Source organism: Sus scrofa, chromosome 1 (assembly GCF_054392235.1).
Source record: "Sus scrofa isolate SSC_HxYL_T2T_F1_AM1 chromosome 1, Sscrofa_HxYL_maternal_Yorkshire_Landrace_v2.0, whole genome shotgun sequence".
Classification (NCBI taxonomy): domain Eukaryota; kingdom Metazoa; phylum Chordata; class Mammalia; order Artiodactyla; family Suidae; genus Sus; species Sus scrofa.
In genome coordinates this window covers 276,927,967-276,937,205 of record NC_139383.1, presented here as the reverse complement: position 1 = coordinate 276,937,205, position 9,239 = coordinate 276,927,967, and the positions used below count along the sequence as shown (strand labels likewise).

Genomic DNA, 9,239 nt, shown 5'->3' with positions numbered 1-9,239 from the left:
GGGTGTTGGACTGCTCAAATTTTATTGGCATAAGTGGTTGATTATATAGACAGTTTCTAACTGCAGATTACATCATAGTGTTAAATGTACATTGGTTATCTTTTACATGGTACAGCAGCTATACATCATGTTCTAAGATCTTTGTCAACTAAATTTAGTGAGTACAACTTAAGGGAAATTAGGTACAATACATCATGTGGAAAAGAGGAAACTCAGTACAAATCATCCCATGGCTAGTCAGTCTCCACATGTTGACGAGGTCCCAGACATAACAAATCTTGTTTTTAGACTAGTGCTTATCTTTAAAGTGTTATGGCAGTGATACAGTGTAAGAAAATATAAACCAACTTAACCAGCTATCACTTAAAAGCTTCTATAACTCATAGCTATGTGTCTTTTGGTCAAGAATAATATATGTCTAACTTCTATGAACCACATTAAAATCCTAACTCTAAAGTTTACTGTATAACTAGTTAGTAGATAAACACTATATTTTAATTAAGTTGGATTTAAATAGGGGAAAGTCCTTCAGGATGAAATTCATATTATACTATTGTTGTAATTTTGCTAAATCAAAAATCACCACAGGAAAATAAGAATGGAAAATAAGAATAATAAGCAAATAATCAGGAAAGACTGGGGAAAACTGAATAACAAATAAAACAACAGGCAAGACTAGGTCACCTGAGAAACAATCCGTGTTCTCCAGCACAAACATGGAAATTGTTTTCCCAGGAAAGCCCCAATTCTTCCCCATCAACATCAAAATGAGAGCTGTGTAACCTGAGGCCTGCCCTTGGCTTGTACCATACAGGCAGGCTTTCATCCTGACCAGAAGCCCACCTTCGACATGCACTGTTCAGTCAGGCTTTTATCCTGACTAGAAGCCCACCTTTGGCTTGTACCATTCAGGTGAGCTCCCTTCCTTGATTAGGAACCTGCCTTCAGGTTTTTCAGGCAAGGACCTTGTTTTGAGTCCCTGCATATCCTAAGCTCCCTGCATTCCCCAGCAGACAGGAGAGGAGCATGAGGAGGGAGAACCAGAGCTACATGTCTGAGTTCCTCCTCCTGGGGCTCCCCATTCAGCCAGAGCAGCAGGGCATCTCTGCCCTGTTCCTGAGCATATACCTGACCATGGTGCTGGGGAACCTGCTCATCATCCTGCTCATCAGGCTGGACCCGCACCTCCACACCCCCATGTACTTCTTCCTCAGCCAACTGGCCCTCACGGATGTCTCCTTTTCATCTGTCACAGTTCCAAAGATGCTGATGAACATGCAGACTCTGGATCAATCTATTCCCTATGCAGTGTGTGTAATACAGACATGTATCTTCATGATTTTTGCTTGAATTGATAACCTTCTTCTTGCAGTGATGGCCTATGACAGATATGTGGCCATTTGTCACCCTCTACACTACACAGTCATCATGAGGGAGGAGCTGTGTCTATTCTGTTGGCTGGATCCTGGTTCCTCTCCTGTGCCATTGCCCTGACCCACACCCTCCTTCTGGCTCAACTGTCCTTCTGTTCTAAAAACATCATCCCCACTTCTTCTGTGACTATGCCACTCTGCTTAAGCTGTCCTGCTCAGACACCTCTCTCAATAAGCTGGTCCTATTCACTACAGGGGCTGCAGTTGTCATTTTCCCCCTGAGTGGCATCCTGGTCTCTTATGGCCACATTGGGGTCCGCATCCTGAGGGTCCCCTCTACTAAAGGGATCTGCAAAGCCTTGTCCACCTGTGGCTCCCACCTCTCTGTGGTGTCTCTGTTCTATGGGACAATTATGGCAGTGTACTTTTCCTCCTCATCATGCCAGTCCCATGACAAAGGCATCATTGCTTCTGTGATGTACACAGTGGTCACCCCCATGCTGAATCTTTTCATCTACAGCCTGAGAAACAGAGACATGACATTGGCTCTGGGGATTCTTTTCAGAAACAATAACCTTTTAGCCAAGTGAGAATCACCTAACCACAATCTTATTTCACTCACTGCCCTTGTTAGAAAATCCTTAAAAAGTAGTGAGTTGAGCACTCATGTCTCTAGCACTTTAACTCACTGTCCTTTAAATGGTCATTGTTATTGGAGGAGTTCCCATCGTGGTGCAGTGGTTAATGTATCCAACTGGGAACCATGAGGTTGCGTGTTTGGTCCCTGGCATTGCTCAGTGGGTTAAGGATCCAGTGCTGCCATTAGCTGTGGTGTAGGTTGCAGACGTGGCTTGTCTTGTGGCTCTGGCATAGGTTGTCAGCTATAGCTCTGATTGGACCCCTGGCCTGGGAACCTCCATATGCTGTGGGAGCGGCCCTAGAAATGGCAAAAAGAAAAAAAAAAAAGGTCATTGTTATTGGAAAAATCTCTTTCCCTTAGTTCATATCTCTTGTTCATTATTGTTCCATAAGCTTAAATGTGATATTACCCAAATCATACCTTCAAATTTTGATCTTCAAAGCACCAAACTCCTTTGTGTGTATTTGTAAGTGTGGTTAAATTTTTTTCTTTCAATGAGTTATATTATTATTAAATTTGGATTTTTTACAGGTTTTTAAAGTGTGTGTGTATATATATTAATTATTATGATCATCTCTTGGACATTGGCTTTTAAATTTTTAATTGATTAATTAATGAGTTAATTTGAAGTATTGTTGACTTATAATGTTATGTTAGTTTCAGGTGTAGAGCAAAGTATTCAATTTTAAATATATTGTATACCTTATATTTTGTTCTCTTTGATTTCCCTTATATTATATTACAAATATTGAGTATAGTTTCACATTCTATACCATTGGTACTTGATAGGATCTATTTTACATATAGAAGTGTTTACATGTTAACCCCAAACTCCAAATTTATACTTCCTCTTTCTCTTTGGGTAACCATAATTTTGTTTCTATGTCTGTGGGTCTACTTCTGTTTGTGTATAAGTTCATTTGTGTCATTTTTTTTGATATCACATGTAAGCAATATCATATGACATATGTGTTCCTCTATCTGGAAATCTCCTCCATCCTTGTTGCTACAAATGGCATAATTTCGTTTTTTACGTGGCTGAATAATATTCTATTAAATGTAATTACCACATCTTCTTTATCATTCATTTTTTGATGGATAGTTTGATTGCTTCCATGTCTTGGCTCCTTGGCTTCCAAAGCTACAAACATTCAGTTAATATTCCAATGTTTACTTTTAGTAGAGTCCAAAATGCTCTCCTTTGCAATGCTGTATCAGGTTAATAAGTTACTTTTGATGATTTGCGATGTTGTGATTCCATCTCTTGCACCTAATTGTATGAATCTTTGCACATTTAAATAATGTATACTTCTGTTTTCTTATGGTCAAAATGTGTATAATAATATTTATTTGGATTATGGGGAAGATTTATTTTGAAAGTGTGTGTAAAACCCTTGGAACAGTGCCTGGAACAATTGACATTGGCTTGGAAGACTGGATTGGACATTTTTGTTAACGGGATTTTAAGTGACTCAAAACACGTAGGATGCAGTGAACTACACCAAAAGCTGATGACACAGCTTCAGTAATTCTCTTCAAATGATTTTCATATTGTTTTTAAGAGGAAATGAATGATTGATACCTCTTGTGCCCCACTCACATTTTCATCTTAGCAAATTATAGAGGTTTGAACATGGCTTGATGTAAAGATATAAACTTGAACACAGAGAGTTCTCAGGTCTTGTACTCAATATGGGACAAAGCAGTGGTTTAATAACTATTTATCAAATGAATAAATATCCATTCATTCCTTTGGGAAAAGCCTTGGTTAATGTAATGGTTTGATGTATTATTATACACAGAATTGGAAAGACTGATTCATTCACTAACAATGAAGAGAAATAAAGAGAAAGGTAGCAAAAAGTAAGACTTTTCATGGTACAAAGGATATGACTATAATCTTATGGCATGTTCATTGAGGTTTCCCACTTTCACCAATTCCCAGCTGAGGCAAGAGCAGAACGAGGAGAGAGAACCAGAGCAGTGTGTCCAAGTTCCTCCTCCTGGGGCTTCCCATACAGCCAAAGCAGCAGGGTGTGTTCTTTGCTCTGTTCCTGGGCATGTACCTGACCACATTGCTGGGAAACCTACTCCTCATCCTGCTCATCAGTCTGGACCCTTGTCTCCACACCCCACGTACTTCTTCCTCAGCCACTTGGCCCTCACAGATATGTCCCTTTCATTTGTCACAGTTCCAAAGATGCTGATGAACATGCAGACTCAGCAAAAATCCATCCCCTATGCAGGGTGCATGTCCCAGATATATTTTTTCATCCTTTTCGGTTGTCTTGACAATTTCCTTCTCACAGTAATAGCCTGTGATAGTTGTGTGGCCATTTGTCACCCTCTCCATGAGGAACTGTGGAGGCAGGAACTGTGTGTCTCCTTAGTAGTTGGGTCCTGGTTCCTCTGTTGCATCCATGCCCTGTTGCACACACTCTCTTGGCATAACTCTCCTTCTGTGTAGACAATGCAATCTCCCACTTCTTCTGTGACCTCACTGCCCTCTTGAAGTTGAGCTGTTCAGACACCTCCCTCAATGATCTGGTCACCTTTTCTGTGGGAGAAAGGCTATTCATCCTGCCTTTGTGTAGTATCCTGGACTCATGTATTTGTAGAGAGACCACAGTTCTGAGTGTCTCTCCCACCAAGAGACTCTTTAAAGTTTGTTCCACCTGTGGTTTCCATCTCTTTGTGATATCCTTATGCTATGGGACACTTGCTAGTGTTTACTTGCTCTCATCATCATGGGACTGCAGTGACAAAAACATAATCCCTTCCATTTTCTATGCAGTAGTTACCCCCATGCTGAACCCCTTCATCTATAGCCCCAGGAACAGAGACATAAAACAGGTGTTAATAGATACCTGTCAATAGGGCTAACTTCTTGAAGGCACAATCACTAAATCCTCTTATTGCAAACATGAGCACAGTGAGATCTACCTCCTAAAATTATCATATGGTTGGCAACTCTGTAACTTCAAAGGAATATGCATTCAGCTGTCATATATTGTGTTAATAAGTCAGTAAGGTCCAGTTTGTGATTGGCATTTGTAACCATTCTTGATCTTTATTTTTTTTCTGCTTCTTCATCATCTCTTATAGAAGATGTGAAAAATCCTACGCAGAAAATGTCACCTAATTATGACTGCTTTTTTGCATTTTTCTCTTTTCAGATATGTCTATTTTTGCTTAGATATTTTTCATACTATGTTCTTGAGAACACACTGATTTAGCATTCTGTTCTGCTCCTTGTGGACTGATTCTTCTCTGTAAGATGTGCTGAAATTGGCTTGTAGTGGCTGCAAGCTGACTATGAACATCTCTTTTCAATTCCACAGTCTATGACAACATACAGGTGGATTGAAATCAGCCAGGAGGGATATAATTACATTACAGAAATTGGCCAGTGCTACAAAGTCATGCTCTCCTATCATAGGGAGTCCTTTCTGATTCACTGAAGAGCACACCACTGCAGTTAGAGTGATTGGAGTTTTCTCTTTAGCCATGACACCTCCCCTCATATGTCATTTACTTCCTCTGATATTAGCTTAGCTATACCAGCTATCTTTTGGTTGGTGTTTACATGGCATATATTTTCCATCACTTAAACTTTTTTGTGTCCTTATAGCTGTAAAGTGTCAGTTGTCAACAGTGTAAGTTGGGTTTTGCTCTTTTATGTAGGTTGATGATCATTGTATTTCTGGAGAATTTGATCTATTAACATCTAATATAGTCAGATTGTATCTGATTTATGTTTTCTGTGTTTATGTTTTCTGAGACGCATAATTTCATATTTATTTTTACTTCTATTTATATCTTTTGATTAATTAAATACATGTTTTTATTTGATAAGTCCTAGATTAACTTATTAACCATACATTATTATTTTATAGATCTTTTCTGTGTTTTATGTAGAGATTCAGACTTGCTTTTCCTTTAAAAAAAGTTATTGTGGTATAATATCCTACTCAACATGAAATTTACCATTTTAATCATTTGAGGTATAAAATGAGGTGGCATTTAGTCCATTCATCACTGCTGTTTTATCCTAAGGTCTCAAAAGGGAACTATGGAGCATCAATGCAGTTGAGTACTTTGAAGCTATGAAAAGTAATGGCAAAGATACCTATGAATCAATATGGAGGGATTTCCCAAGATATAGTATTAAATGGAAAAGAGCAATGCATAAAAGCCCATCTATAGTACACTACCTCCTATGTGAAAAAGAAGGGAAAATAATATATACATATATATTCCCATTTAGCAAGAAGAAATAAGTGAGGAATCGTTGAAACTAATGAGACTGTTTAACTACAGGGGTGAAGTGGGAGTAGGTTAGAAAAGATTGAGAGATGAGTATATTTATTTGTATAGTTGGGACTATGTTAATTTTTACCTACTAATAAATACAATGAAGGAAATGGAAAATAAATCAAAATAGAATAAAACAAAAAATGAGCCTAACTATATTTTGAGTTAATACCATAATAAGACTAAGGGAAAATAAAGTAACTAGGTTATTATTGAACAGTGAATTTCATTTATAAACTACTCTCACAATAACTAAAAAACTGTAAGCGTATTTTGGAAGCAAATTTTGGGGGTTGCATTTAATTTGTCATTAATAGTGGTCTGGGTTAATGACTCTGAATTATGTGTATTCAAAGATTTAGTAAATAAGTAAACATTTCCTGGAAAAGGGACTGACTCCTCACTGGGGCAAAAGTGCAATGTACATGGAAAAAGAGAGGCTAGAACAAACTCTACAGTGTCAAACTATAATTGAAGGTACCAGTTTGAAGTCATGGGTTGTAATGTGTAGAAACAGATTGAAGTTATATATCAATATCTGTCTGGTCCCCAGCTCCCATTCTTTCGGTCCCATGCATGACCCATCTCCTAGGGTTTTCGGTCCCATGCATGACCCATCTTCCTTTAGTTTGCTTGTTTCTAGTTTCTACATCCTGTGTTTCTTTTATATACATTTCTTGGCTGTATTCTCTGAGGACAATTAGAAGCCTTGTAAGCAACAAGCACGCATAATACCAAATTTGATTTTTGAATATCAGTGTCATCTATCAGGAATATAAGTGACTGAGAAAAATGGCTGATTCTAGGGCTGGGGCCAGGACATTAAAAGACCAGGGAAATTTTTCTGAGCTTGACAATAAAAAGTGCTCATTGAATCATTGGGAAACAGAAGCCAGCTGGCAGGGGCTCTCAATAGCCAAATGTGGATAATTAGAGCTTCAAAATGAATAACATATGTAATGTGTTATGACTCAGAGAATAAATAAGTATTCATGAGTCCTTGATGATATAAATAAATCAATGAAGAAACAAATGCATGTGGAATAAGGGAAGTTCCATCCTGTAGGAGAATACAGCTAATCAACATAGAGGAAATGATCAAATTAGAAAATCATCATTTGGCCTCCACATTTACAGTAGTTTTTTTACAAATTAGAATCATCAATGGACATTAGATATAGTGGGTAAATTGTATTAAGAAAAGTGTTGTGGGAGGAGGCAGGATGGTGGAAGAGGAGAGGGACAGGCTTGCCCTTACCCACAAACACGACAACAAAAAAACACATCTACAGGATAAATGACTCACACAGAACAGCAACCAATCGCTGGCAGAAGAACCTAAGTTCCAATAATGGCAAGAATCTCATGACATTACTAGGTAAAACAAGAGAAGCGAGAGTGAGAGAAGGTGAATCTGAACTGGACGGGTGCTCCCGAAAGGGAATTGTGGAGGAAAAAGGGATCCCGCACCCTGGAATGTCACCTAATTGATGGAAAGATCAACTGAACCAGAGGAATCTCCAGATGCAGAGAAGAGTGTAGCAGTAAGTTGGAGTTATGAAAAAGCAGAGCGAGAACCAAACAGATCACCTGAACTACTGGCACAGACACCAAAAATTGAGATGCCTGGGTGGGGGCTGGGCACCGAGACCTTGGCTCTGGAGGTTAGTGCCTGGGGAAGGGCTGGGGTGGTGGGGTGGAGCAGAGACTGCTTGGGAGGTCTAGAAACCTATCTGTCAAGTTTGACGGGGCAGAGACTGCCTGGGAGACTGGAATGCAGAGCGCCACAGGGGGAGAGAGAAATATGCTAAGGTCAGGGAAGTGGAAAGCCACATCAGAGGGAACCTGGGAGAACAGCTAGGTCTGCACTGTGTTTGGGAGGGGAGAGAACTTATAGAACCATCAGACTAAAACACACAATTATAGGAAGGGGTGAGGATACTTAAAAAAAAGGTCAATCTCAAGCCAAATCCAAACATTGCATTCTCAAAAAATGGAAAAAAACCCACTCAAACAGATAATAATCAGAGACAACCAACCAAAAAAAGAAAGGAAGAATGGAGAACCATAGAATCAACTGGAACACGAGGTTCAAAACAGGAATAAATAATCATCTATCAATTATCACCTTAAATGTCAATGGAATGAATGCTCCAATCAAAAAAAACACAGTGGCTGAGTGGATAAAAAGGCAAAAGCCTTCAATCTGCTACCTACAAGAAACTCTCCTTAGGACAAAGGATACATATAGATTGAAAGTGAGGGGGTGGGAGAAAATATTTCACACCAATAGACATGACAGGAAGGCAGGAGTCACAACACTCATATCAGACACAAGAGACGTTGAAACAAAAGACATCAAGAAAGACAAAGAAGGACACTCTTTAATGATTAAGGGATCCATCCAAGTAGACGATGTTACTATCATCAACACATATTCTCCAAATACAGGAGCACCCAGATACAAAAAATACTAACAGACATAAAGGGAGAAATTGATGGGAATACAATCATAGCAGGAGACTTTAATACCTCTCTCACACCAATGGACAGATCCTCTAGACAGAAAACCAATAAAGCAACAGAGATCCTAAAGGAAACAATAGAAAAGTTAGACTTAATTGACATCTTCAGGACACTACAACACATTCTTCGCAAGTGCACATGGAACATTCTCAAGAATCGACCACATATTGGGACACAAAGCTAAGCTCAACAAATTGAGGAACATAGAAACCATCTCAAGTATCTTCTCTGACCACAATGCCATGAAATTACAAGTAAACCATGGAAAAAGAAATGAGAAAAAACCTACTACATGGAGACTAAACAACATGCTACTAAAAAACCAATGGGTCAATGAGGAAATCAAGAAGGAAATTAAAAAATACCTTGAAACAAATCATAATGAA

The 9,239-nt window shown here is 38.8% G+C and overlaps 2 pseudogenes; both read left to right on the top strand.

Annotated features, from left to right (window-relative positions):
• The first annotated feature begins 1,026 nt into the window (after positions 1-1,026).
• On the top strand, positions 1,027-1,963 carry LOC110259702 (olfactory receptor 1J4-like; annotated as a pseudogene).
• Positions 1,964-3,916: 1,953 nt separating this feature from the next.
• On the top strand, positions 3,917-4,890 carry LOC146407251 (olfactory receptor 1J4-like; annotated as a pseudogene).
• Positions 4,891-9,239: the final 4,349 nt, after the last annotated feature.